Source organism: Panthera leo, chromosome B4 (assembly GCF_018350215.1).
Source record: "Panthera leo isolate Ple1 chromosome B4, P.leo_Ple1_pat1.1, whole genome shotgun sequence".
Classification (NCBI taxonomy): domain Eukaryota; kingdom Metazoa; phylum Chordata; class Mammalia; order Carnivora; family Felidae; genus Panthera; species Panthera leo.
In genome coordinates, this window is record NC_056685.1 from 114,178,269 (window position 1) to 114,205,932 (window position 27,664).

The 27,664-nt window shown below is 38.8% G+C and overlaps 1 long non-coding RNA gene across 1 annotated transcript in view; it reads right to left on the reverse strand.

The window, feature by feature from the left end:
- Positions 1-27,664, reverse strand: part of LOC122224921 — a 67,840-nt gene that overhangs the window by 37,608 nt on the left and 2,568 nt on the right. The window contains exon 2 of the long non-coding RNA XR_006205026.1: positions 10,970-11,094. This is a non-coding gene — a long non-coding RNA (uncharacterized LOC122224921). The remainder of the gene's footprint in view (positions 1-10,969; positions 11,095-27,664) is intronic.

Here is a 27,664-nt window from a genome sequence, read left to right on the forward strand (position 1 = left end):
ATTTTATAAGAAGTCTATGTCTGCATCTAGTCTACAGAGGAGGAAGAGAAAAAGGCAGAGGAATCCCTCACTTCAAATGAGCTTAGGGGGATGTGTAAAATGTGAGAAACAGTGCAAAATTTTGTAGAAAAGCACCACCCGAATAAGGCTGTAGCAGTGTGAGCAATGAATCTGTTTCATGACAACGCAGTATCACATTTCTGCAAAATCCTAAAAAGGAGGCAAAAACAAGTGTCATTAGATAGGTTCCTTGTTAAAGTTGCACGAAAAGAAAAAGATTCCATTGAGCCAACAGAGAGCAGTGATTTCGTTAGTGACAGTGAAGTTGTCCTACACAATAATCCTACTCTCTCTTGTCTCCCTTACACCAGCCACGAAGGTTTTCAAAGGTAAGTGCAAGTTAATTTGTTTATTTTTCTTTATATTTTGTATTTTATTTATTTTTTTGTATTATATTACAGTATTGTAATCATTTTTATATGAATAATTTTTGGTTGTGAAATGAATCATCTGAGTTTCCATTATTTCTTATGGGGAACTTTGCTTTGATATACAAGTGCTCTGGATTACAAGCATGTTTCTGGAATGAATTATGCTCGCAAACCAAGGTTTTACTGTAATTGTTTGACTTTGGCTTATTGTCTATCTCCTCCTACAAGAATATATGCTCCTTAGCATATATTGTCCGTGCCTCTAAGCTCTCATCTAACTATTTCTCCACTGTATCCACAGTGCTTGGTACTTGGGAGGTCTGAAGAAGGCAAGAAAGCAGGCAGGCAGGAAGGCAGGGAGGGAGCATGGGAGGGAGGGAAGAAGGAAGGAAGGGAAGAAGGGTGGGAGGGAGATCTCAGGCTCTGACTTTCCAGCTCCTGGTTCAAATAATTCTTTGTATTCTCTGTCCTAGGCTTCTATAATCTTCTATAAATGTTCCTATTTTAGTTAACATAGATAGAATGGTTTCCTGTGACTTATAACCAAGCAATTCCTGAGAGCTGCTAATTTCTTTTAAGAAATTGTTCATTTTTCCCTTGATAGTATACTTTCTTCCCATCAATTATTCTGTTTAATATATTTAAAAAAAAAAACTATTATAAGAGCCACAGTTATGGATTGAATGATTATATCCCTCCAAAGTTCCTATGTTGAAATCCTAATCTCCAAAGCAATAGTATTAGGAGGTGAGGGCTTCAGGAGATGAGTAGTTTATGAGGGTGGAGCCCTCACGAATGGGATTAGTGTCTGTATAAAAGGGACCTAGTGAGCCCTCCTATCCCTCCTGCCATGTGAAAACACAACAAGAAGACAGTGGTCTATGAACCAAGAAGAGGGCTCTCAACAGAAACCTAATCTGCCAGCACTATGATCTTGGACCTCCCAGCCTCCAGAACTGTGAGAAATACATATTTGTTGTTATAAGCGACCCAGTCTATGGTATTCTGTTATGGCAGACAGAACTAAGATAGCCATCCTTCTAAAACAGGGAAAGTCCACAGAAAGTATTTTCCTTAATCATAAGCCATTGAGAAATTTGGAATTGCAAACAAGCAGTCTAAATAAAAGTAATCATTTCTACTCCACAGACTACCATAAATATTAGCAGCATTGGCAATAAAACTTCAAGTCCTGATTATGCATGGGCCCATTTTTACAAAAACATTTCAGTGGAAGATAGCACATTGTCAAAACAGCAATAAATCATTGAAATAAGACCCAGATTTTTTTTTTCACTCAAGCATGTAAGAAGCCTGTGTATGCCCATTGCTTTCAGGTTACTCCATTTCAGGAAATTCATGCTTTAAATAATCACTGTAAAATTAAACCTATTCTGTAAGGGAAAGAATGGTACAAGTCTTCTTTCAGACAGAAGAATATAAAAAAACAAGCCTTGGTCTTGGTTGTTTTTTGTCGTTTTTTTTTCCTTTTAATGGGAATGGTGGGGGCTAGGGATTGCCTTGAACTTCAGATGATAGCTAATGATGGGAATGTGGATTCATAGCATACAATATTGAGAAAAATTTAATAAGCTCCCTTCCCAAGTAATAGCAGCTGTCTCTGCATAAAGAATGAGATAACCAACCACTGGAGGAGATGACAAAGTTCTACTGGAGAAATGTACCCCGGTCCACCTCTCCTTCAACCTCAGATCCATTTCCTTTCCCTGACAAAAAAGGAAAAGTGAGTTTTAGCACTCAAAAGAAAAAGAGAGGGCCTCAGTACAGGCACATACTACACCTTCCTTAAGTAAGCCCACTCTCAGGACAGGTAAATGCCTTTTCTGTATGAAGTTTATATTTTTCCTCATTTCGTGAATATTTATTGCCCTGATCAGTCATTTGAATGTGCAATGGTGAATAAAATAGGCAAACGCCCTGTCTTGTGGAACTAACATTGTCCAAATACTAGCCTATGCCATTTTTCTATTGAGGCAGCATTGCATAGGCGTTATGGTCAGTCAAAGAGCCTGAGTCCAAATCCTGGCTTCACAACTTAGTAGTTCTGTGATCTCAGGCAAGTTACTTAAATTCCCCGTGCCTCAGTTTCCTCTTCTGTAACCTCATAGCTTTGTTAGGAGGTTTAAATGATTAAAGCAATTACTACAGCAATGAACAGTGTAAAGCAATTAGATTAGTACATGACACAGAGTAAGCTATAGATGAGAGTTTACCATTTCTATTATTATGGCAAAGGGTGGGATTGATTTGAAACACTTAATCAATGAATTGTTATGCACCCAAACATGCCTGACTAGTTTCCTGGTAGTCAGGCCCTTTTTCCTCCAGACAGGAATTATGAAGTTTCTTATCTGGAAAAACTGAATGGCTCCAGAGAAAAGACCTCCATAGAATGGCATCTGGAAGTTTCCCAGCATTTGAGCTAACTCCCTGCCAATCACCCTAAAACAACTACCATCAGGCAGTGAGCCCCACCCAGGTCAGAAGCATTCCCCATTCTATTAATAGACAGACCTTTAACAATAGAGAGATGCCAAGAAAAACAGATAATGGCATCTCCGGGTAAATAAAGAAAAGACAGGGAACTGAAAAGAACTATAATCTGCTGAAAGATTAAGGAAGATAATTGCATCTATAAAACAGCATCAAAATGCTATGAAAAAAAATAACAGAGAACAAGAAAGAGTTCTTGTAAAATTAAAAATAGAATTGCTAAAATTGAAAATTCAATAAAACTTTTATATATAATACATGTTTTTTACTTTATTTTCCAACTGTTCTCAATCCTCTCTCCCTCCCCCCAACAGCGGCAGCATAGATTCTAACTTTCCTAACCCATTTTTGTTCCATGTCCCCTGCCCTGGGCTACCCTGGAGGTCTCCTGACCACTAAAGACATCTGTAATCTTAAATCCCATGGCACATGAGGCTGGCAAATATCCAATGAGTAAAGTAAAGATTGAGCGATTGATGGCAGCAGTGAAGCTCCCTCCAGTGTCATACCTTTGCCAGCCCCCTTGCTTCAGTTTATGCTGCCCCTTCCTGAATATTCTCTCTCCCCTCTGCATGGAAGAGATTCCTGGCAAAGTTTATGAGTACTTGAACATTGGCCTCGGAATTACACAGACCAGGTTTTATATCCAGGCTGTGGTATGAAGTTTCCAGAGAATCATGTGTGTCAGAACACCTGGGCTTGCAGTCTTACTGCCACCATCAGCCAAAATGGTGACATCAGTTGTTTTTTTTTTTAATGGTCTTTGTCAATGCTAGTCTGAGAAAATGCTATGTAAAGTGATAATTAGTATTAAATTAATGATAATAATTAAAGGCATACACACACACACACACACTAAAATGTAAAAACAAAAGATAAAGATGTATAGTATGAGAGAAAAGATAAAATATATAAAAGATCAATCCAGGTCACATATCTGATAGGGGTTTGAGGGAAAAAAAGCAGATGACATAAAATTATCAAAAAAAAGAACTCAAGAAATTTTCCTAGAGCTTGAAGAACATGAATTTTCAGAGTGAGAGAATTTAGCATGAAAGAAAAAAGCTAGACCAAAAACAGTATCATGAAATTCCAGAACACCAGACACAAAGAGAAGAAATGTAATCCTTACCTCACACCATACACCAAAATTGATGCCAGGTGGATTATAGATTTAAGTATGTAAGTTAAAACGTAAAATCCTTTAGGAAAGAATACAGCATAATGTCTTTATATCCTTATGATAGAGAAGTATTTTTTAAACAAGTCACCAAGTGTACAACTTATTTAAAAAATGACACATTTGACTACTTTAAATATATAACTTCTGTCTCATCAGAGGAGACTGTATCAAAGGCTGCCTAGTTGTTCACTCGTCCTTTTGTGTTTACTTCTTGTACACATAGTCAGACTGCATTTCTCAGCCTTGTCAGCAACAAGATGTAGCCATGTGACTGACTGCATGCTGGTCAATGAAATGCATTCATTCAGGACAAGATACCCTCCATCACTTTGAATATAACTGGCTTATGGTATTTTCAGTATTTCTGAGGGCTTCAGGCTCAGCATGGAGATAGAGGCAGCAGAGAGGCAATACTGCTTTGTGGTTAAGGACACCACTTTACAGTCTCTCTGTTCTGCCAGCTACTGGCTGTATGATCTTGGGCAAGTTACCTCAGTTTTCTGTGGCTCATTTCCCTCATTATAAAATGTGGGGCATGACAAGGACAGGGCCTACCACATGTAGGCATCGTAAAGTTTCAATAATACATAGTAAGTGTTCAAATATCTTCTACTACATTTTTTAAAGAAGATTTAATCCACAATGTGAGTGCCAAAATGGTAGGGAAATAGTTATCAAAGCACTTAGATGACTTTTTCTCTGTCCAGTGAGGTACCTGACACATAATGGGTGCTCAACAAACATTTTTTAATGAACAAGTAAATGAATCTGAGAGTAACTAACAGTGAGAAATTTACTTACACAGGATAAGCACGAGCCCCTCAGCACTATTCAGCAATATTTGCAGTGTTTCTCAATCCCAGTTCACATTAGAATCACTTGGGAGCTTTATTTTTCTTTTTTCTTTTTTTTTTACCTTCTATAATTTATTTATTTTTTATAATTTACATCCAAGTGTAGCACATGGTGTAACAATGATTCCAGGAGTCGATTCCTTAAGCCCCTTACCCATTTAGCCCATCCCTCCCTCCCACAACCCCTCCAGCAACTCTCTTTGTCCTCTATATTTAAGAGTCTCTTGTGTTTTTGTCCCCCTCCCTGTTTTTTTTTTTTTTTTTTTTTTTTTTTTTTTTTATTTATTTTTGGGACAGAGAGAGACAGAGCATGAACGGGGGAGGGGCAGAGAGAGAGGGAGACACAGAATCGGAAACAGGCTCCAGGCTCCGAGCCATCAGCCCAGAGCCTGACGCGGGGCTCGAACTCACGGACCGCGAGATCGTGACCTGGCTGAAGTCGGCCGCTTAACCGACTGCGCCACCCAGGCGCCCCTCCCCCTCCCTGTTTTTATATTATTTTTGCTTCCCTTCCCTTAGGTTCACCTGTTTTGTATCTTAAAGTTCTCATATGAGTGAAGTCATATGATATTTGTCTTTCTCTGACTGACTTATTTAGCTTAGCATAATATAATCTAATTCCATCCACATAGTTGCAAATGGCAAGATTTCATTCTTTTGATTGCCAAGTAATACTCCATTGTGTGTGTGTGTGTGTGTGTGTATATATATATATATATATATATATATATACGCCACATCTTCTTTATCCATTCATCCAACGATGGACATTTGGGCTCTTTCCATACTTTGACTATTGTCAATAGTGCTTCTATAAACATTGGGGTGCATGTGTCCCTTCAAAACAGCATACCTGTATCCCTTGGATAAATACCTAGTAGTGCAATTGCTGGGTCATAGGACAGTTCTATTATTTAATTTTTTAATTATTTGAGGAACCTCCATACCGTTTTCCAGAGTGGCTGCACCAGTTTGCATTCCCACCAGCAACGCAAAAGAGATCCTCTTTCTCACTTGGGAGCTTTCTTAAACCATTAGTGACTGAACCCCATCCACAATCTCAACTGAATTGGCAACTCTAGGATAGGAAACAAGCATTGGTATTTTTGTTAATCAGGTGATTCTATGGTGCACTAGGTTCAGAATGACTGCTGTTAGTAATTGTGAGCTGACTCCTTTCCTATTCCCAAAGGTAACTGTTCCAAAACTCCCTTATTTCTTCAGGCTCCCAATTCTACCCCTGATCTTCTTATTCTTGGCAAATGGATATTCTTCATTTTCTCTTCTACCTCATCTTTTACTCTATTCTTCCTTGTTCTTCCTATTTCAGGAGAACATGTGTATCCTTAGACTCATTCACTGCCTCCATTTTGCAGTGATATGTGATATAGAGTGGGCCATGCATCTGTCCACTATCCAACTAGACAGTGACCTTCCCAAAGGCAGGGTTCATTCATTTTTGTACTCTCATTGTGAAGAAAGGTGGTGGCATACTCCCTCAGGGGTCAGGGAAGAAAAGCTGATGCCCAGCATATAGCAGGCACTTCATAAACATCACTGAATGGGGAGGTGGGGCCTTGAAGGATCAGTAGGAATCAAAAAAGAAAAGGGGAAATTTTATAAGGGCATAGAAAATAAAAACTAAGATAAAGAATTCAGAAGAGCAGCATTTAACTCTTCCTAGAACTTTCTAGAAACTATCATCATTACACTTCAACCACACATACAAATAACTACTACTTCACACCAAAATTCCTCTGGTTGCAAATAAAATATGGCTTTTGAAAGTACTCTGTCAAGTATAAAAGACAATATAAATGAAAGAATGCTATTAAAAGAAAAAGGACACACTGGAAAGACAAATCTGCAAAAAAACATCATTTTGTTTCAACAAGGAGATGCAAATGCAACTCCCTCTCTCGCTCCTCTATGTCTATATCTGTAAAATGGAGACAATAATAATCCCTCCCTTCATAGGATTGATGAGATGTTTAAATGGGTTAATAAATATGAAGAACATAGAATAGTGTCTAGCATATCATAAGCACAATAAATTGTTAGTTCTTAAATAATGTTGTAGACAAAATTCCATTATAATATGCTAAAGATCATTACAGCTATTCACTTCTAAATAGCAGAATCAAACTGTAATCAAACTGTCAAGGAGGCTTGGAAACTCATGGCTCTCAAGTTACCCTTACAGCCCCTGTTGCTAGGGAAACTATCAACTTTTCCTCATAGATGTTATCTTCCCAGCCTTCACTCATTGTCCCTTTCCTCCACAGTCCTGAACCTCAAGGGACAAAAGAGGCTGCCTTGGATGGACCTGTTATTCCACATGTCCTGCCTTCTCTCCCTGGTCCTTTTGGCAACCCTGAGTAATATCACCAGGGGTTTGTCTAATTTTCTTAGTTTTCTTAAAGAAGTAAGTTGCCATGATTGATCACTTTTATCTTTGTCTTCTATCTTCTCGATGGCTATTTCTTTTTTTAAATTACTGAAGTGTAATTTACATATGGTAAAGTTTGCCCTTCTCAGTGCAGTCCTATGAGTTTTAGGAAATATGTACAATAGTGTAACCACCACCATGAAGATATACAGCATTGCAATGATCTCAAAACGTCCCCCCTTATGTCCCTTTGTTGTCTCCATTTTCTGTTTTCTGCCTTTTCCAGAAAGTCATATAAATGGCATCAGATGGTATGATTTTGAGCTTTTTGAATCTCATTTCTTTTACTCAGAATAACAATTGGAGATTCATCCATATTGTTGCATGTATCAGAAGTTAGTTCCTTTTTATTGCTCAGTGGTTTCATTGTTTGGATGAACTATAGTTTGTTTATCCATTAACCAGATGAAGGACATCAGGGTTATTTACAGTTTTTGGTGCTTAAGAATAACGTTGCTATAAACATTTGCATGTAGGTTTTTGAATGAACATGTTTTCAATACACTTAGGTAAGTACCTAAAAGTAGGATTACTGGGTCATACAATAAGTGTATATTAACTGTGAAACTGTTTTCTAAAGTGGCTATACATTTGCATTCCCACCAACAATGGATGAGAGTTCCAATTGCTCTGTACCCTCATCAGCATATGGCAATTGTTGTATTTTATTTTACTTTATTTTACTTTATTTTTATTTTTATTTTCAGCCACTCTTTTATGTGGATAGCATCTCACTATGGTTTTAATTTGCATTTCTCCAATGACGCTGAGTGTCTTTTCATGTGCTTATTGGGCATTTGTAGATTTCTAAAGGTTTTTTTCAAGTCATTTGTCCATTTTTTAAATTGTGGGTTTTTTTTTTCCTTTATTTTTGAGTTTTGGGAGTTCTTTATATATTCTAGATACAAGGTCTAAGTCACATATGGACTTCCTGCTTAGTTTTTTATCCTCTCAAGGGGCTACATCTGATATTTTTGAGATGTTAATTGAGAGGTCCTTAGCCCATAGCCACTAGTCACAGGGGAGGCAGATGTTTATAGAAGAAGACAGGGAAGGCTTGATTGTATAGTAACCCAGAGATTTTCACTCTGTTCATTCTGTTGCATACAAGTTAGAACAATACCGAGGGTCTTTGGTAAGAGGGAAGAAAGACACAAAATAACACAAACATTTTCTAAAAGTGGGCCAAAGCCAGTAAGGGAAGAGTTAACTTGGTAGCTATTTCACTTTAAGATTGAATCAGGAGGTACCATTTTCATTTTGCCCTTACTCTTTAGAGTAAGGACACCACCACTCTACTTCCCTTCTCTCCAGCTCCAATAGGACCCATCTGACTGGCTGAGCACCTGAGCCAGAAATCAGAAAGGAGAAAGAGGTTGGTCCTGAGAGGAGAGCATGGAAAAAGGAGAAGAGTTCCTTGGTGCCCATTAGGGAGACTCAGTGTGTACTGAGCAATGGCTTTCCATATTGCAATATCATTTGGACTCCCAGTGTACGTTTGATAGAAAGGTTTCTATGTAGGAAAGGTTTAGAGGTGGTAATCTCTTTGGGATTGCTGGAGGATCAGCATGGAGCAGGAGGATTGCAGGATTGTAGGAGGATTGCTGGAACATGAAGCTATGTTTTCAAAGTTCTTCACAAAGCATTGTAGATATAAATTCTCCACATTAAAGAAGAGAGCAAAAGTTAAGCTTTCTTCTAACACACTGCAACATCCCACCTTCTAGCCATTAAGGAAGAGTTAGGAAGACTATGAGCCCAACTCCATATTTGTGTTTCTACTATTCATTTTACACAAAGGAAAGACAGACAGATGATAGGTAGGTAGGTAGGTAGGTAGATAGATAATAGATAGGGAACTACAGGCTTTCAACTCTTAATCATATAATCCTAGGATTTCTGATTCTGTATTAAATATTTGACCTGAGAATATGTTATGATTCTGAAGCACTCATAGCATCTAAGAAATGAAAAAAGACAACTTCAAATTGCCTGACTTTTCTATGGCAAACTTAAGTAGTCAATCTACTTTGATTTCCTTTCTCTTATGTCAAAACAAACAAACCCTAAAACCAGAAGTGTAAATTCCTGTTGGCACAAATGATACCAAATGTGCCCCAGTAAGTCACTAAATATCTTGACCTCTACAGCTCTTCTGTTGATCTCTATACTTTGGATTGAGTATTTCCCTAATTATCTGTATTTATGTAGGTCTGTTCCACATCATGGCACCCTGTGTAAGATGAGTGGTTCTGAAAATACATCACCATGGATCATCAGTTATAATGAGAAGTAGATTAACCCAGGGGCGTGCCATTGAATGATCTGCCAAAGGCACAGTTGACAAAGTCCTCATCAGTCAGTAGTGATATAAATACCATCCTCCTCAGTGGATCATTTGCAATGTGTCTCTCAGAGCTAAATCAGCGCTCTAATTGCAACATCAGTTATGGGCCCTGCTCAGTGATGAGAGGGGCAAAGATATGAGGATGTTCTCAGCCGAGGCTATTTATACATGCCACGTAGTCCTTAATTATCTAGTAGGGTGGGGATGGGAAGAGGCAGAAAGTTGACATATTCTAAAAATTGAATCTACCCACCCCCTCTATATACTATTCCCACAAGAGAGAAAATTCTAGGTACTTCCTTTCTAAGGAAAAAATAAATAAATAAGGTAAGAAATTCAAATCCTATGAGGATGCATGTAGTCTACCCAGTTGTCAACTGGTATTTCACTGCTAATATTCTTTTTAATTAAATGAGTTCAACTTTTATAAGCCCAAAATCAAATGATCAGTCTTGGTAGAATATTCCTTTTACCCTTCAAAGTGAAAGAAAGTTGTAGAATAAAACATTTATTTGGTTATTTTAGAACTTTGGTCAATAAAAAATCCAGACTTCATTATGAAAACTTCCTGGAACATAACATAGCAATCATTAATTACATATTCATAAATTAATATATTAAATGCCAGAGATTCAAAAATACAGTACAGGCAAAAATATAGCACAGGAAGAATATCAAATATAAGGTAAATATGGGAAGATATAGCTATAATAATGACTACATTTATTTAATGTTTTACCTATATTATCTCAGTAAATTCTTCCTACAACTCAATAACAGACATATTATTATCTTCATGTTACTGATAAGGAAACTATGGCTCAGAAGGTTAATTGATGCAAGTCACATACCATAAAGTGGGGTATCAAGATTCAAATTTTCATCTCGGGTCTTTACCCTAAAACATAACTCTTTATTCTACGTATTTATATCAACCTGATAGCCTTTCTTACACATCCTGCTTCCCAATAATGTTAACTGACCTATTTTTGACTTTTCAAGGCAATTACTCTCCCTCATGGCTCTCCTTCATGCATCTTTAAGCCGTGAATTCACTGTGAACAGTTGAACATTCTACTTATACCTCAACTCAAATCCAACAATGAGATCATGATTGATCCAGCTTCTCTGCATGAGCAAAGATTTTGCACCATGCCCCCTCAAAACAGAGTAATTGCCCATGGTCAGTACCTGGTCTTGCTCCAATGAGCTGGTGGCTGGGAGGGCAGGAGCAGCAGGAGGGAGCCCCAACCTGTTAGTAGAGGCTGTCAGCCGGCATGTTCCCCTCCACAGAGGCTGCAGAAACTTGGATTGACCTGGGTAATACAAATATGGTGAAAGGATTCAGAAAATACCACTGTGAAGAGTTTTCTTTTCTGAACTTCCCCCCATCTGCCTAAAAGCAGAGCCTCACCCAAAGAATTAAGCTGTCCTAAGTGCCCTTCTATCACTGGAGATCAGCACCAGGATAAGAAATCACCTAAACAGACATTGTTGCTAAGCTGTTACATCTATCTATTCTTCTAAGGGCCCATTTATCTTCCCTAAAAGTCTTTTATTTTCCCCTACATGCCCTTTTCCCCCTCTTCTGACCCTATGATGATGGTATATAAGCCCCAAATTCTAACCACTTCCTTGATTCACATTTTTCTGTGAATTCCCATGCACATAGATAAATTTAAAAAATCTGTTTTTTCCTCTTATTAATCTGTCTCTTGTCAGTTTAATTCATAGACACCAAACCCTGAACCAAAGACAGTAAAGGAAAAGTTTTGCCACCACAATGCAATAGTTTGAAACCATCAAAAAATACTGTAAAAGAATATTTAATGACATGGAAAAAATCCACTATTTTCTAAGTTAAAAAGTTTGGGTTACCAAACTCAAATGTAGCATCGGATCTCATTTATATAAATATGTATGTTTGCATACATGCACTGAAAGTCTAAAAGAATGTTCACTAAATTGTTAACACAATTACCTTGAGGAAAAAGAGAAATTTTAACTCTTCTTGCTATTCTATTTTGTACTATTCAAGCCTGTAATAATAATAAATTTATATTACTTTTAATATTGAAAATATGCAGGGGTGCCTGGGTGGCTCAGTCGGTTATGCATCAGACTTCAGCTCAGGTCATGATCTTGCAGTTCATGTGTTTGAGACCCATGTCAGGCTCTATGCTGACCGCTCAGAGCCTGGAGGCTGCTTCAGATTCTGTGTCTCCCTCTCTCTCTGCCCCTCCCCAGTTTCTGCTCTCTCTCTCTCAAAAATAAAAATAATAAAAACATTTTTAAAAATATTGAAAATATGCAAATATATTTTAAAAATATGCAAATATGAAAAAATAAGAATTGATGCATACATTTGCAAAAGCCATATTATTTTTAAGATTCATCCTAAAAAATCAAGATGAACTTAAAAATTAACCTATGAAAAAAATATTCATTGTTGTATTCGCAAAATAAAATTGCGAAGACAAAGTCCCATAATACAACATTAAACAAATAAAGTGGTATCCATAAAACTGATATTTTACTTTTTAAATTTTTTTAACAATTTTTAAAATTTAAATCCAAATTAGTTACCATATCGTATAATAATGATTTCAGGAATAGAATTTAGTAATTCATCACTTACATATAACACCTAGTGCTCATCCCAACAAGGGTCCTCTTTAATGTCCATCGCCCCACCCAACACCCACCAGCAACCCTCAGTTTGTTCTCTATATTTAAGAGTCTCTTATGGTTTGTCTCCCTCTCTGTTTTTACCTTATTTTTGTTTCCCTTCCCCTATGTACCTCTGTTTTGTTCCTTAAATTCCACATATGAGTGAAATCATATGATATGTCTTTTTCTGACTGACCTATTTTGCATAGCATATACACTCTAGTTCCATCCATGTTGCAAATGGCAAGATTTCACTCTTTTTGATCACCACAGAATATTCCATTGTATATAGATATACCACATCTTCTTTATCCATTCATCAGTCGAAGGACATTTGGGCTCTTTCCATACTTTGGCTATTGTTGATAGTGCTGCTATAAACATTGGGGTACATGTGTCCCTCAGATCGGCACTCCTGTATCCTTTGGATAGATTCCTAGTAGTGCAATTTCTGGGTCACAGGGTAGTTCTATTTTTAATTATTTGAGGAACCTCCATACTATTTTCCAGAGTGGTTGCACCAGTTTGCATTCCCACCAGCAGTGCAAAAGGGTTCCTGTTTCTCCTCATCCTCACAAACATCTGTTGTTGCCTGAGTTGTTAATGTTAGCCATTCTGACAGGTGTGAGGCGGTATCTCATTTTGATACTGATTTGTATTTCCTTGATGATGAGTGATGTTGAGCATCTTTTCATGTGTCCTTTGGACATTTGGATGTCTTCTTTGGAAAAATGTTTATTCATGTCTTCTGCCCATCTCTTTTGTTTTTCGGGTGTTGAGTTTGAAAAGTTCTAGATTTTGGATACTAACCCTTTATCAGATATGTCATTTGCAAATATCTTCTCCCATTCCATAGGCTGACTTTTATTTTTGTTGATTGTTTCCTTTGCTATGCAGAAGCTTTTTATCTTGATCAAGTCCCAATAGTTCGTTTTCGCTTTTGTTTCCCTTACCTCTGGAGACATGTCAAGTAAGAAGTTGCTGCAGCCAAGGTCAAAAAGGTTGTTGCCTGTTCTCTCCTCTAGGATTTTGATGGCTTCCTGCCTTATGTTAGGTTTTTCATCCATTTTGAGTTTATTTTTGTGTGTGGTGTAAGAAAGTAGTCCAGGTTTGTTCTTCTGCATGTCGCTGTCCATCTTTCCCAATACCATTTGCTGAAGAGACTGTCTTTTTTCCATCGGATATTCTTTCCTGCTTTGTCGAAGATTAGTTGGCCATACATTTGTGGGTCCATTTCTGGGTTCTCTATTCTGTTCCATTGATCTATGTGTCTGTTTTTGTGCCAATACCATACTGTCTTGATGATTACAGCTTTGTAATACAGCTTGAAGCCTGGAGTTGTGATGCCTCCAGCTTTGGTTTTCTTTTTCAACATTACTTTGGCTATTTGGGGTCTTTTTTGGTTCCATACAAATTTTAGAATTGTTTTTTCTAGCTCTGTGAAGAATGCTGGTGATATTTTGATATGGATTGCATTGAACATGTAAATGGCTTTGGGTAGTGTTGACATTTTAACAATATTTATTCTTCCAATCCATGAACATGGAATATTTTTCCATTTTTTTCTTGTTCTTCAATTTCTTTCATAATGAGCTTTCTATACTTTTCAGTATATAGATTTTTCACCTCTTTGGTTAGGTTTATTCCTAGGTATTTTACAATTTTTGATGCATTTGCAAATGGGATTGATTCCTTGATTTCTTTTTCTGCTGCTTCATTATTGATGTATAGAAACACAACCAATTTCTGTACACTGATTTTATGACCTGAGACTTTGCTGAATTCATGTATCAGTTCTAGCAATTTTTGGGTGGGGCTTTTTCGGTTTTCTACATAGAGTATCATGTCATCTGTGAAGAATGAAAGTTTGACTTCCTCCTTGCCAATTTGGATGCCTTTTATTTCTTTTTGTTGTTTGATTCCTGAGTCTAGGGCTTCCAACACTATGTTGAATAACAGTGGTGAGAGTGGACATCCATGATGTATTCCTAACCTTAGGAGGAAAGTTCTGTTTTCTTTCATTGAGGATGATTTTTCATATATGTCCTTTATGATCTTGAGGTATGTTCCTTCTATCTTTACTGTCTTGAGGGTTTTTATTAAGAAAGGATGCTGTATTTTGTCAAATGTTTTTTTCTACGAAAACTGATGTTTTTCTATCATAAATATTATTTCATGAGAAAAGATATGGTATATAAATGTGTATATAACATACAAATTGGGGGGAAAGGTCACAAAATAATAAATTATAGCATGACTTGTTTGATAAATTAAAATGTACACAAAATACATTTATGTCCAAAAAAATAATCTGGAACAATTTAACAAAAAGTGGATGGGAACAGATGGTTTCCATTTCTATATTTTTATGTCTATTTTTTTTATTATCCTACAATGAACCTACATTGATACGTACCTCTTAGAAACAGAAGTTAGGGTTCTTGGTTTTATTTGGGGTTTCTATTTTGTTTCATGTAAATATTGATGGCTTTGACTGGAATTTAGGACTTTTCTTCATTCCTTGCCATCTCACTTGAGGCTGCTTAGAGCCCATGGAGAAGAGCATCAGTTTTTAAGCTTGTATAGTCATGACACAAAACAGACTAGATTAATAAGCATATATTTTAACACAGAAAGCAGAGGCAATTTCTTGATCTCCATATGAAGTTTTCTTATTGGGTATTATTCATTCATCATTCAGTGGCAGGTTGTGCCCAGAGGTTGGTGCTACTCTGACACTGCCCCTACAAAGTCCTATGCTCCTCAGAACCACAATAACAAAATTTCTTTGAGAATTTTTTGCAAAATGGCAGCATACTGGAGAGTAATGGAGATGCAGATGAACATTCTAATGCAGTCCATTATTTCACAGTAGCTGTAATCTGAAAATCATCCTTATAAATATCATCGTCTTCCTCAAAATATTAAAAATAGATTTACCATGTAATCTAGCAATTCCACTTCTGGGTATATACCCAAACAACTGAAAGCAGAGACTTGGACAGATATTTGTACATCCACATCCATAGTGGCATTTTTCACAATAGCCAAAAGGTAGAAGCAACCCAAGTGTCCACCCACAGATTAATGTACATGCATGTATGTATGATGAAAAAGTATTCCATACTGTGGGTCTTGGGCAAAATTGCTTGAAAGCCTCTGCATTAAATCATATGTCCAGATATGGGAATTTGAAAAAACAGAATAAATTATAAGTCAGTTAATCTTTATTAATATATATCTAATAGTAATCAGCAAAATCAGCAAAACATGGTGGCATGCAAGCCCTTAGAGTTCCTACGTTACTACTTCCCTTTTCTGAAGCATATTTCTTTCTGAATTCGCTTCAATACCTTCACAGTCTCCACAGGATTTCCAACTCTCTAGTCCCTTTGTGATCATTACATTTAGACATATACTTGAAATCTAAGTAGTAAAGGATACGTTTAGTCAATAAATAGCAAATTTCTCAGGGCACCTGGGTGGCTCAGTAGGTTGAGGGTTGGACACTTGATAGCAGCTCAGGTCATGATATCGCGGTTGGTGAGATCAAGCCCTCTGCATCAGGCTCCATGATGACAGCTCAGAGCATGCTTGGGATTCTCTCTCTCTCCCTCTCTCTCAAAGAGCCTGCTTGGGAGTCTCCCTCTCCCTCCCCTCTCCCCACTCGAAATAAATAAATACACTTAAAAAAAATTTTTTAGGGGCGCCTGGGTGACTCAGTCGGCTGAGCGACCGACTTCGTCTCAGGTCATGATCTCGCAGTCTGTGGGTTCGAGCCCCCCGTCGGGCTCTGTGCTGACAGCTCAGAGCCTATAGCCTGCTTCGGATTCTGTGCCTCCCTCTCTCTCTGCCCCTCCCCCGCTCATGCTCTGTCTCTCTCTGTGTCAGAAATAAACATTTAAAAAAAATTTTTTTTAATTTTTTTAAAGATTTAAAACATAAATAAATAAATAGTAGATTTCCTGAATATTTTATTCTACTTAAGTAAACAAAGATTTTCCTTACCCCGCTAGCACTTCAAATTTTCAAGCTTGGTTGCTGAAAAATCTTATCTTTTCCATTTCTTGACCCTTGACAAAGGTCAAGAAGAAGCCCAGTGTGGACAATGTTGGAGGTCAGCCCAGGCTGAAGTGGACAGCCAACTGACACCAAGTAGAATGATGAACAATCATGTTAAAACCTGATTTTCTAAGAGAAGCCAAAAATTTCTATTTTTACATGAAATGTCCTGTTTTTAAATGTTTGCAACCAATTCAAAATAATTTTAGGCACTTTAAAGTACAAATAAGGAGCACCTGGGTAGCTCAGTCAGTTAAGCCTCCTATTCTTGATTTCTACTTGGGTCATGACCTCACGATTCATGAGATTGAACCCTGCATCTGGCTCTGCACTGAGCATGGAGCCTGCCTAAGATTCTCTCCCTCTTCCTTTGCCCCTCCCCTGCTCACTCTCACTCTTGCCCTCTATCTCAAATAATAATAATAATAATAATAATAATGGACAAATAAAATGTATCTGCAAGCAGCCCAGTTTATGACCACTTGTTTCAGAAGTCCACTAGATAAGGGTTAACAATTACACTTCAGAGCCTCCCTAACTTCACCCCATCCTCACTTCCACCCATCCCTTACCCTGGAATTAACTGTTCTTTGATCTGATTTATTAGAGCAATTTGTACATATCTTTATAGTGCTCACTACATTTGGTGATAGTTTCATTGTTGTTGTTTTTACCCACCCATCTGCCTTGCTAAAGATAACTATCATTTAATGTTGAACCCTGAGATTTGTGCTCAGTCAGAATTTGAGGAAATCCATTTGAGGCCCACTCTGACAAAACACAACTTTGGTTGAATCACTTGAACTCTTTAGGCTCAGTTTTCACATCTAAAATGTGAGTTAATAGTAATCATGTATAAAATGGGGCTGTATTACTAGCTATGGCAATGAAGATATAGTGAGGTATCAGCAGTCCAACCTTTCCAGAAGCCTTGAGTGTAGAGGGATTTTTTAAAATAATTATGATAATAGGTGGAATATTGAGTGCTTACATGTGCCAGGCACTTCCTAGATGCTTTATATGGTCTCCAAATCTTCACGACAATTCTAAGTTGCTTATCATTATTTGCATGTTAGCTGTAAAGAAAATGAGGCTCGAGGCAGCTGAATAGCACTTCTACTAAGGGGCAGATCTGGAACTGATCTGCTCTACTTCAAAGCTACTATCCTGAGCATGCCCATAACTTGCAACAGTGTAAAGTCTCGGAATGGGGTCATTCCTTTAATTTCTTTGGTTCCTAAGGCAATAAGATGGACTTACACTCTCGTGTCTTTTATATTCTCTTTGCAGAGAGATGCATGTTTGCATTTGTTTATGAAAAAACATATCCAGAGGCAGTGGCTAGACTGGATGGATGGTTGACTGTGAGGACACAGAAAGGGGTTGGCCAGAGATTGATTTTAAACAGATTTCTCTAAGGACACCGAGTTTGAAAAAAGTTTTCAACAAGGACAGGAGAGGGCTGAGCAGATGTGGAACAGGAGTTGCTTGTGCCTCCTGGACCCCCATCCCCACCTATCCCAGCTGTGGACAGTAGGACTACAGATGCTGTGTCACCAGCCAGGCAAGAACTGAGGCCAAGGTGACAACTGTCCAGGAAAAGGTGGAGACTGCTCAAACTTCTGGCAAGTCCTTTATCTTGGTGATGGCAAGTCTTGCCTTTCATCGTGGAAAGGTAAATACAGGAACCTAATAGACGGTTCTCAGCTAATGAGGGTTTGCTTTAACTAACGAAGTTCTTACTCTGTTCTTATTTAAAGAGTAAGCCCTGGTGAGTAGTTGGTGTTTCTCTTGTACATTTTAAAAGGCCTTACCAGTATTATTCCCAAAGGAGGGGGTGGCACCATTCTGAACATAGTTTTTATCACATTGCCATTGTAAGTCCCTACCATTTATTTCTAAGTAACTGTATACAAGAAAAGGAAATAAAACCCTCCCAGAGACCTTTACAAATTCAGATAAACTTGCCTGGGGCTTTTGGTGATTTAGTTGGTGAAAAGCTGTTTTCACAGTCCAGAGCAATGATATATGAATACAATGGTATGCCCACAATAACCTGGGAAGGCTTTAGGCAGATGACCTAGCTGAGGAAAAGCCAGCTCTTGTATCCAAGTTTCTATTTTCTAAAGATAGAAATAGTTGAGGAGGGAGGGTCCTGCAGGGACATTTTGAGCAATGTTAAGGAGATAAAAATGACAAGAGCCAGATTAAACCAGATTAAACCAGATGAGAATAGCAGGTGGGACTTCAAAGGGTGCCAGGGCAAAGAAGAAAGAATGTCCTCAGTCATAGGGCATGAGGTCAGAGGGACACCATGGGGTGGCCTGTTGGCCAGCCTTTGGTGTTCCACAGAAAAAGCATGGGTTATTCCAAGCCAGTAAGCAGATCTGCCTCCCCTAGGGAGCAAATACTTGCCCAGTAGTCCATAGAGTGACCCACATTGTTTTTTTCATTTTTCCAGAAGGAGTGAACATATCAGTGCACTAACAACTTGAAACCCAGCCTAGCTGACTGGCATCATGGGAGTTGACCAGCCTGTTTTGTGGAGGACATCCAACTCTGAACTCAGATTTCCTTGCTTCCCACTGCGTCAGTCCAATGTGATGCCTATCCCTTGCATCTCCCATGGGTAAAAAATAAAGAAATAAAGTAATTTAAAAATCTGTTTCTGAACATAAGTGTGGCAGCAATTAGGAGAGACCCTGGTGGCTTGGCTTACTTTATCCTCAAGACAATCCTATGAGGGACATACTATTCCTTTTACTTATAGATAAGAAAACCAAGGCACAAAAGGGTTAAGTAATCTGCCACAACAAATCAATATTTTTTTAAAAATCCTATGTAGCTCTAGAATCCAGATGCTTAAACACTAAGCTGTACTCTCTCTCATGATACATGGAAAGTACTTTGACAGTGCTTGCCACATAGAAAGAGTTCAATAAATATTGGCTACCATTATTATTCTCCTTTTATGTACAGACATTTATATTTCAGCTAAAGAATACCAGTTAAGGCTACCAGTTAACTAAAATCTATTTAAAATCACCGTTTATTAAAGTATATTTCTTGGGAACTTCTACTAGGGTTAGGTAATATCTATGGTAGCCAGTGTCCAAGATGGCTCCCAATGGTCCCTGCCTTACACCCTTGCATAGTCTTCTCCCATATTATATCAGAGTTGATCTGTATGATCAACAGAATGAGGAGGAAGTGAAGAATGTCACTCCTGAGGCTAGGTTATAAAAGACATTGTAGCTTTTGGCTTTCACTCACTTAGATCCCTCACTCTGGGATAGGTTAGAGATAATGTCATGAGTAGCCCTGTGAAGACACCCCTGTGGCAGAGAACTAAAGCCTCCTGCCAATAGCCATTTTGAAAATGGATTCTCCCCAGTCAAGCCTTCAGATGACAGCATCTCTGCCCAACATCATGATGGCAACTTCACAAGAGACGCTGAGCCAGAACCATAAGTTAAGCCTCTCCAGGTTTCTCGACTGTCAGAAACTATATGAGATGGTAAAATTTTATTGTTTAAAGGTATTACATTTGGTGTAATTGTTATACAGCAATACGTAACTAATACATTATCTCCTGTAGAAACCTTTCACTGACTCCCAGCATTTTGTGCCTTCTCTACCACAGCACCTGCTATATTCTGACTCACAAGTTTTTACCTCAGCTTTCCCTTCTAGACAATGACCTCAAGGCCAGGGACTGATACTGCCCCTGGGTTACCGGATTCCCAGGATCTAGCATAATGCTGTAATTGGTATGGACTTTAATAAGTATATATTATTGGACTGAACTATCTTCATTTACTATATGTCCTTTAAAAAAAATAAGATGATCTGTATTTCAGGTTTTTCATGAATTCAGGTAGTTCTTGCCATCTAAACTAGGCCTACGTTTATTCAACTAGTATTTGTCTATTAAAGTTAATACTAAATTTTTACTTTCCAAGACCTCAGACATGTCTTTTTTGTTTATGCAGTAGAATTATATCAACTTTTTAAAAATAATTTTTTATTATTTTATTTATTTTAACTAGGCTCCAGGCCCAATATGGGGCTTGAACTCAAGACCCCTAGATTAAGAGTCACATGCTCTACCAACTGAGCCAGCCAAAAGCCCCAAATTATATCAACTTTTAACAGAGGAGATTAAGTAGCATGTAAGGCAGCAACATTCCTGTGCTTTCAAAGCCACTGTGCCATTAGCCCCAAATATTCCTTTTTTCAAAATAATATCAAATACCAGGAAACAAAAACAGCTTACCAATGGAAAAGGTAAAATAATGTCCTACAAAATATTGCCTGAGTTGTAAATTAAATTGAGATTTGGGGTTGAATTGGAGGTTGAATTTTTTTAACTCATATTTAATTCATAGAATATAACTTCATTGTTATTAAAGATATCAGTTCAATCTATGCTTAGTCTGCCCTCTGACCCTGTGGAGAGCAAATTCATCATTTTTTCTTAAAATGTAATATAAACCTTGAGAGATCATAACACCTCTTATTTTCTATTTGTAAAATAAGAGATATCTTAAAGACATGTGAATTTCCTAAGTAAATGGAAAGCAGTCCATGTCAATGCATCCTCCATCATGGTCATTATCAAGAATTCACCACTTCTAGGAGGTTCTATCCTCAGAAAACTAACAAAGGCCTACCTCATCATTTCAAAGTTGTCCTCTATCCTTGCTCTAAAATATGCTGAAATCCAACAAAGGAATGGATGCCATTCCTGTCAAATATGTCTCCAGATGTGACCATCCTGAAGAGAAGTTTCTCAGCTCTGAGTGATCTAAGGTTCATCTCTGTGCATTGACACAATACACATTCAAAAGTGTGTTGGGGAGGGAGGAGGCAGAAGGTGGGAATCTTGGCACACAATAGCAACTCAACAGTTATGAAGTTATAGAATCCCACACAAATAATATCCCCAGGTTTATATCCTGTTGCAGTCTGGCCTGGAGGAAATATATAAAATAAAATAGGTAAGTATTCAAGATCAATGTAATAAGTTCAGGAATGAAGAGTGAGAGTGGAAACCATCTATGTCATGTACACAGCTTAGAAACTGAGGACTGAGGACTGGAACTATCTAACCCTCCTCCTCCCCCAAATACACCACACACATAAACACGCACTTTCTACAATACATTAACAGGATTTTACTACTCCATTGTCTTCATTATGATATCTTTTCTAATCCAGGTGATTTTGTCCAGGCAAATAACTTGCCTGTTCATTATAGGAACTTCCCCAAAAGACCCTTCACTTCTTCAATAAGAAGCATCAACAGACAGTTAACACCCTAAAGATCTTCAAATCCCTCAACTCAAAAATCTTTGTCTTGCTGTTTCTAATCCTAAACTATTGTACCATTATCCTTACCCAATCAAGGTCCCTCATTAGAAGATGACTTTAAACCAAAAATCCAATTTGCAATAACATCTAACCTTGCCCCTTCCCCTGGGAGACATTGCCCAGACTCTGTCTAGGTGGCCATCTGCCTTACCACAATAAACAATAAACACAGCTTTGTCACATCAACAGATTGCGTCGGTGATATTTGGAGAGCCAGCACTTGACAAAAGCTTAGTACGGGTCTAGCAATAAACTAAAGGGGTAGAAGACTAACATAAGGCCTTTAACCTATTTTCCCAAGGGATCAGTAGCCCTCAATGTTTAAATAGTTTCACATCTAGACACTTAAATTTCTCCCTATTCCACAATTTGCCACAGTACATTTTAAGAGATGTTAAGAAATATTACTTGTTTAAAAGAAAAACGTTTCCATGGACAAACAATTTGAGAACTGCTAAGAATGAAACTCATTATTTTTTTACTGCAGGACTTCTCAAGGCCTTTAGTATACTATTTGGAATCAAAAACATCCAAAAGGGAGTTATTAATATGCAGCCAAAACGTATTTGAATGTTTTATCCTAAAGCAGCTCACTACATTCTCACTGGATACAATAGGTTTGGCGGACAATTTTATCTAACCTTTCACCCTGCCCTTTATCCACAGACCACTACAAGACAATATGGACAGAAAGTAAAAGGCTACAACCGTCTTAGAGCTCGGCAGTTCGCTCCAGAATGATTGCAGCGTTGCCTTGAGCTGTATAATGAAGACAAAGAAGTAAATGGATCAGGCTGAGTACCACCAGCCTGAAGTCTCTGTGTTCTGAGCCACACTTAGGTGGTCCCAGCCCTCAGAAGGAAATGGAATGCTAGCCATCCACCACCTTGCTGGGAGTTCCTCGAGGCTTGCCCACACTTATGAGTGCCAGACATCAACTGGCTCCATCTCCCAAGCTGCTGATCTTTGCTCAAAGGAAGGCTCTACCGGCATAGACACCTTGAAATGAGGAGGCATCTGGCACATTCTGCTTCGCTAACAGCTAAAATCCTCATGCTGGTGTCTTTTTTTTTGGCCACGCCTCCTACTGAGATCTCCACTTAGAGGACATTCTTTCAGTCAGCGCTTCCAGCTCTGACTTCCCTGTTTCGGTGTGAGGAGAGGAAATTGATTGACATTTACTGTGCATTTCCTATATGCCTGACGTGACATTTGGCACTTCATATTCTTCATCTCCTGTAAGTCACACAACTACAAAAAGTGACAAGAGTGCATATTTTTATCACATTTACCATGTGCTAGTCACTGCTGTGACTCTTTTGACTTATTCTCACAAAGCTCACAGCAATTCTAGGTGGTCAACAGCTATGACCCTCACTTTCAGGGTGAACAAACTGAGGGATTCAAAGGTGAAGCAGTCTGTCTAAGGTCACACCAGTGGTCAGTGGCAGGTCCAGAGTTGAACACAGTCCATATATCTAACCACACTAGCATTATCCTCCATTATTTGCCCTACTAGATGAAAAGAGACAAAGCCTAAAGAAGTGTCTACTCAAAGGCACACAGAAAGTGGCAGAACTGGGACCAGAATTCCTGTCTGCCTACAAGTCCCTGTTTTTTCTCTAGACCAACCATTCTTAAAGCATGGTCCCCAGACCAGTGCATCAGTATCAGCTGAGAATCTGCAGAAATGTAAGTTCTGGAGCCATACCCCAGACCCACGGAATCTGAAACTGTGCTGTGGGGCCCAACAATCTCTGTTTAGGAAGCCCCCCAGACAACTGTGATGCAGGCTAAGTAAGATTTGAGAAGCCCTGCTTTACACCATGCTACCTTCTGTAAAGCATTGAAACTTGAGATCATCTTCAAGGGCTGGAAGGACTGTGCTATCTAGTGCTTAGAGGCTCTGAGAAGTTAAGAGAACCAGCAGGCACCCACTAACTGCCTTGCTAAGAAAGAACACGGGTTAAACCCAGCATATTTCATTGGCTTGTCAGTAGCCAGGACAGTGGTTGTTCTTTTTCCCCTTAACTACTCATGGAGCAGGAAAAGAATAGCTTTGCTCCAGTCCATGGTCAAAAGGAAGACAAGTCCTCTCCTAGGCCATCTTCGACCCTGCTGTTTGCTTCTCAGATACAAAGATTCTCAGTGCATTTCAGGTCAATGGTTTGTCACTTTTGCCTGCCAGCTCTTTCTGTTCCTGCCTATAACACTTCTTGTCTTCCAGCTCCTTCCTCTCCGGCAGCAAATATGTCTGTGTTGTTCACAGCTGTGAACCGCCCAGCTGATGTGCCGCTCAGCTGGTTGGTACATGGTACAATGAAAAAAATTCTCACAATTCTTAATTAAGACCCTCCCTTCTGAATGGAAAAGTTGGGAGCCCCCCCCCCCACCCCCGCCACCCTGCTGAGCCCAGGGCAGGTGCTGGTGAGATGCAGGCAGAGGGAGGGGCAGTTGTCTGAGGGAGGGAAACATTAGAAAAAAAAAAAGAAGTAATTCTTATAATTCTGAAACCAAATTTTTTTTTTTCTTTTTTGCTCCAAGGGTCAATTCAGTGGCTGTACTAATGCTTCCATCACTCTCTGAAATATTTAAGATCCCAGCTTTCCCCTGAATCAAGCTATACAAGAGATAGAACAATAAATTGGTGTTTATAGAGGATAAAAGGAAATTAAGGGATCTTTGATGGTTCAGGATGAGTGCTTGAAAGGTCTTTGACACAAGACAAAGAATTTGTGGCCCATAGCTATACCAGAGGGGAAAGGGAAGGAGCCACAGATAAGACAGGAAGAGGTTAAGCTGGATCCAAGGTGCTTATTTGCAGTCAGGGATCAAAAGCATACTACCTTTAAAAAGCATTGTCCTTCTTTAACACAAATGAATTTAAGACCATTGAGTTTCTTCAGGCCATACATTCCAATGTGGGCCGTGGTGGAGTGTTCTATTTTTGTTTCCAGGCTGAGGGTGGGGGCTGCTGTGGGAGAATGTGCTGTATACTGACTACAGTTACAAGGAGGAGGGCTGTGCAAGAGCTACCCAAATCTCATTTATCTCTGTTCTTGCCTCTTGGTTGTTTCCAGGGATCTATCAGTTGGTTGGTTTGTTTTGTGTTTGATTTAGAATCTTGGTTTTTATTGGCCTACACTGGAACCAGTTAGTACCAGAAAGGGCACCACATTAAGAATCAGCAAGCCTGACCTCGTTAATCAAAAAAGAGTATGTGCAGTGTTGAGCATGGACATTAGACTCAGAGAGAGCATTCCCCAGCTTGTGAGTCTCTAGATCCTGGTGGGTTGTCTTGAGGGTTAAATGAGAAAACGCATGTAACTGTGGACTGTTAGTGATGACTGTTCAATTCACACTCACTGAGAGTTTAGTGCGTGCTTGGTCCTGTGCTGGCAATAGAGGGGCTCTTGATGGGGGCAGGCCTGGTTTGTACCATCACCAGCCCCACCCCCCAACTTGGCCCAGTGAATCTGGACAGTCTCTGTGAGCCCCTAAACATCCATATCTTCTCATCTAAAGAAATACATGTCTTCCAGGGTGGTCATGGGGAACAGGTAAAGGAGATCACCTAAAAGTTTCAAACTACTATGCCAGGCTAACAAACTAGCATCATAACAGGCTAGCATCAAAAGCTTTAAACTTCTGATAGGAATATTGGTTGAATTTTACTGCTCTGGTATATAGAAAGAACCCCTGAATTAGGCATTAGAAGACCCGAATTTAGGTCCTGTTTTGCAATTCGGTCACTTATTAGCCATGCAACTTTAGGTGAGTCACTTAACTTCCCTGGGCTAGTCACTTACTTATCTAAGAACTAGGCTAACATCATCTACCCCACATGTTTTTGTATAAAAACATAAAATGTTGAGGAGGGCCGGGGGGAGGATAAAGTCTGTTATAAACTACAAATGGTTCCTGAATGGGATTGCTAGTAATAGAGATCAGAGGCACCTACTCCAGAATGGCTTCTGCCTCTGCTTCTCGAATCGCTGCACCCTTCTTGCCATCTAGAAACCACAATCCGGATTCCTCTCACCACCTTAAGGTTACTGCCCAGAAGTGTCAAGTATGGTTTGGACATATGGCAGGAATAATGATTATAATAAAATTCATCATTTATCTGACACTTAACGCATGTTAAGCACTTTACATATATTATAGCAAATAGCCCTTACAACTCTGCAAAGTGGAAATTACCCTTACCAGCTTGCAGCGAGGTAATTGTGTGGGAGTCGCATAGCTAACAACCTGAGATTTTGACCGACACCGGAGTTGACACACTTAACCACTATTATTATCACTGTTCTTTTCTTTTGCGCGCTCCTTGCATGAAGAATGAAATCTATTTGGACTGAAGATCCCAGATCCTGACTCCTAAAACTTCATATTAAACCACATGGAAAGTGTCTACCCACACAATTTACATTATGATCTGCTTTCCCATCCCCAGTCTTCCAAAATAACTGCCGTTAGAAAAAATGTGATGTAATCTCAACCTTAAAAGTTATAAAAAGTCTCCATTATAAATGACAGATAATATTTCTAGAATAAAATCTATTTTGGTTAGTTCTAAGGTTTTTGAAAATATTTGACATATAATATGTAACACACACAGAGTCCTTAAATCTTTTTTTTTTTTTTTTTTCTGCAAAAGCCACAGAGAAAAATTTTCCCAGGACCCGAGCTCAGGATATTCCTGATACCAGATGCCTCTACAAACTGGGCTGCTGTCAGTGGGACAGAGAAACTGCCAAGAAGCCAGGCCACTTCCATGCCACATTTGGTCTGAGGCCAGAGTGTTGTCTTTCAGCTTTTAGAAAGACCTCCCAGGGTGAGGTGGACCTAGCAATGACCATATGTGACCATCATGGCCTTCAGGGCATAGAAAAAAGGTAAAAGCCTTTTCAATGACCAAGATCTTATCTACAAAGCCTGGAAAATTCTTTTTCCAATGCAAAAACAGAACCAGTCCAAACTAATCTTTACTTGGGTAGGTAGGGAGTCCTACTGAATTCAGTGGTCCAAGTCATGCTAATCAGTTTCTGAGGAGTCCTCTGTCCTAATGCTGTGGGCCTCAAACAGCGAGCTCAGCCCTACAAGGTTGGTCATAGTATGCTTATCTTGCATTATTCCCAAGTGAATGCCAAGGAATATTATGATAAGCTTAGTAAAAGCTCCATGTCAGGGAGACACACACATGTGCATGCAGAACATGTATCAACTGTGTTGATATAGAACATTGAAAAAGGAATACGTTGAAAGAATAAGAAAGGAGAGGCTATTTAATGTCTTTTGCTTTGCTCTACTATTTTACATTAATATGCTTCCATAGATGGATAATGATGTATATCTTTGGCCCCTCTAGTATGAGATGGGGGTGGAGGCAGTAGAAAGGGAAATGCCTAAAGTCATTGAAAGTCCCAAGTCCGTTCATTCAACAACTATTTAGGGTGGGCCCACCACGTACCAGGTAAGGTGCCATGTGCTACAGATACAAATTTCCAAGAACAGGCATCGCTCAAATCCTCTTGAAACTTGGTATCTAGTGGAAGAGTCTGTCAACAATCAAATAACCACATAACTACGTGAAAAACTGAGGCTGTGACAAGTGCTAAGAAGGAGTGGTCACGGTGCTTTTGATAAGTTAGGAAAAATCTGATTTAGAGAAGTCAGCGAGAGCTTCCCTGAGAAAGCAATGCTTCCACTGAGATCTAAAGGATGATTGAACGTTAGCTAGACAAAGCAATAGGGGTGAGAGGCAAAGTCTTGGCCAAA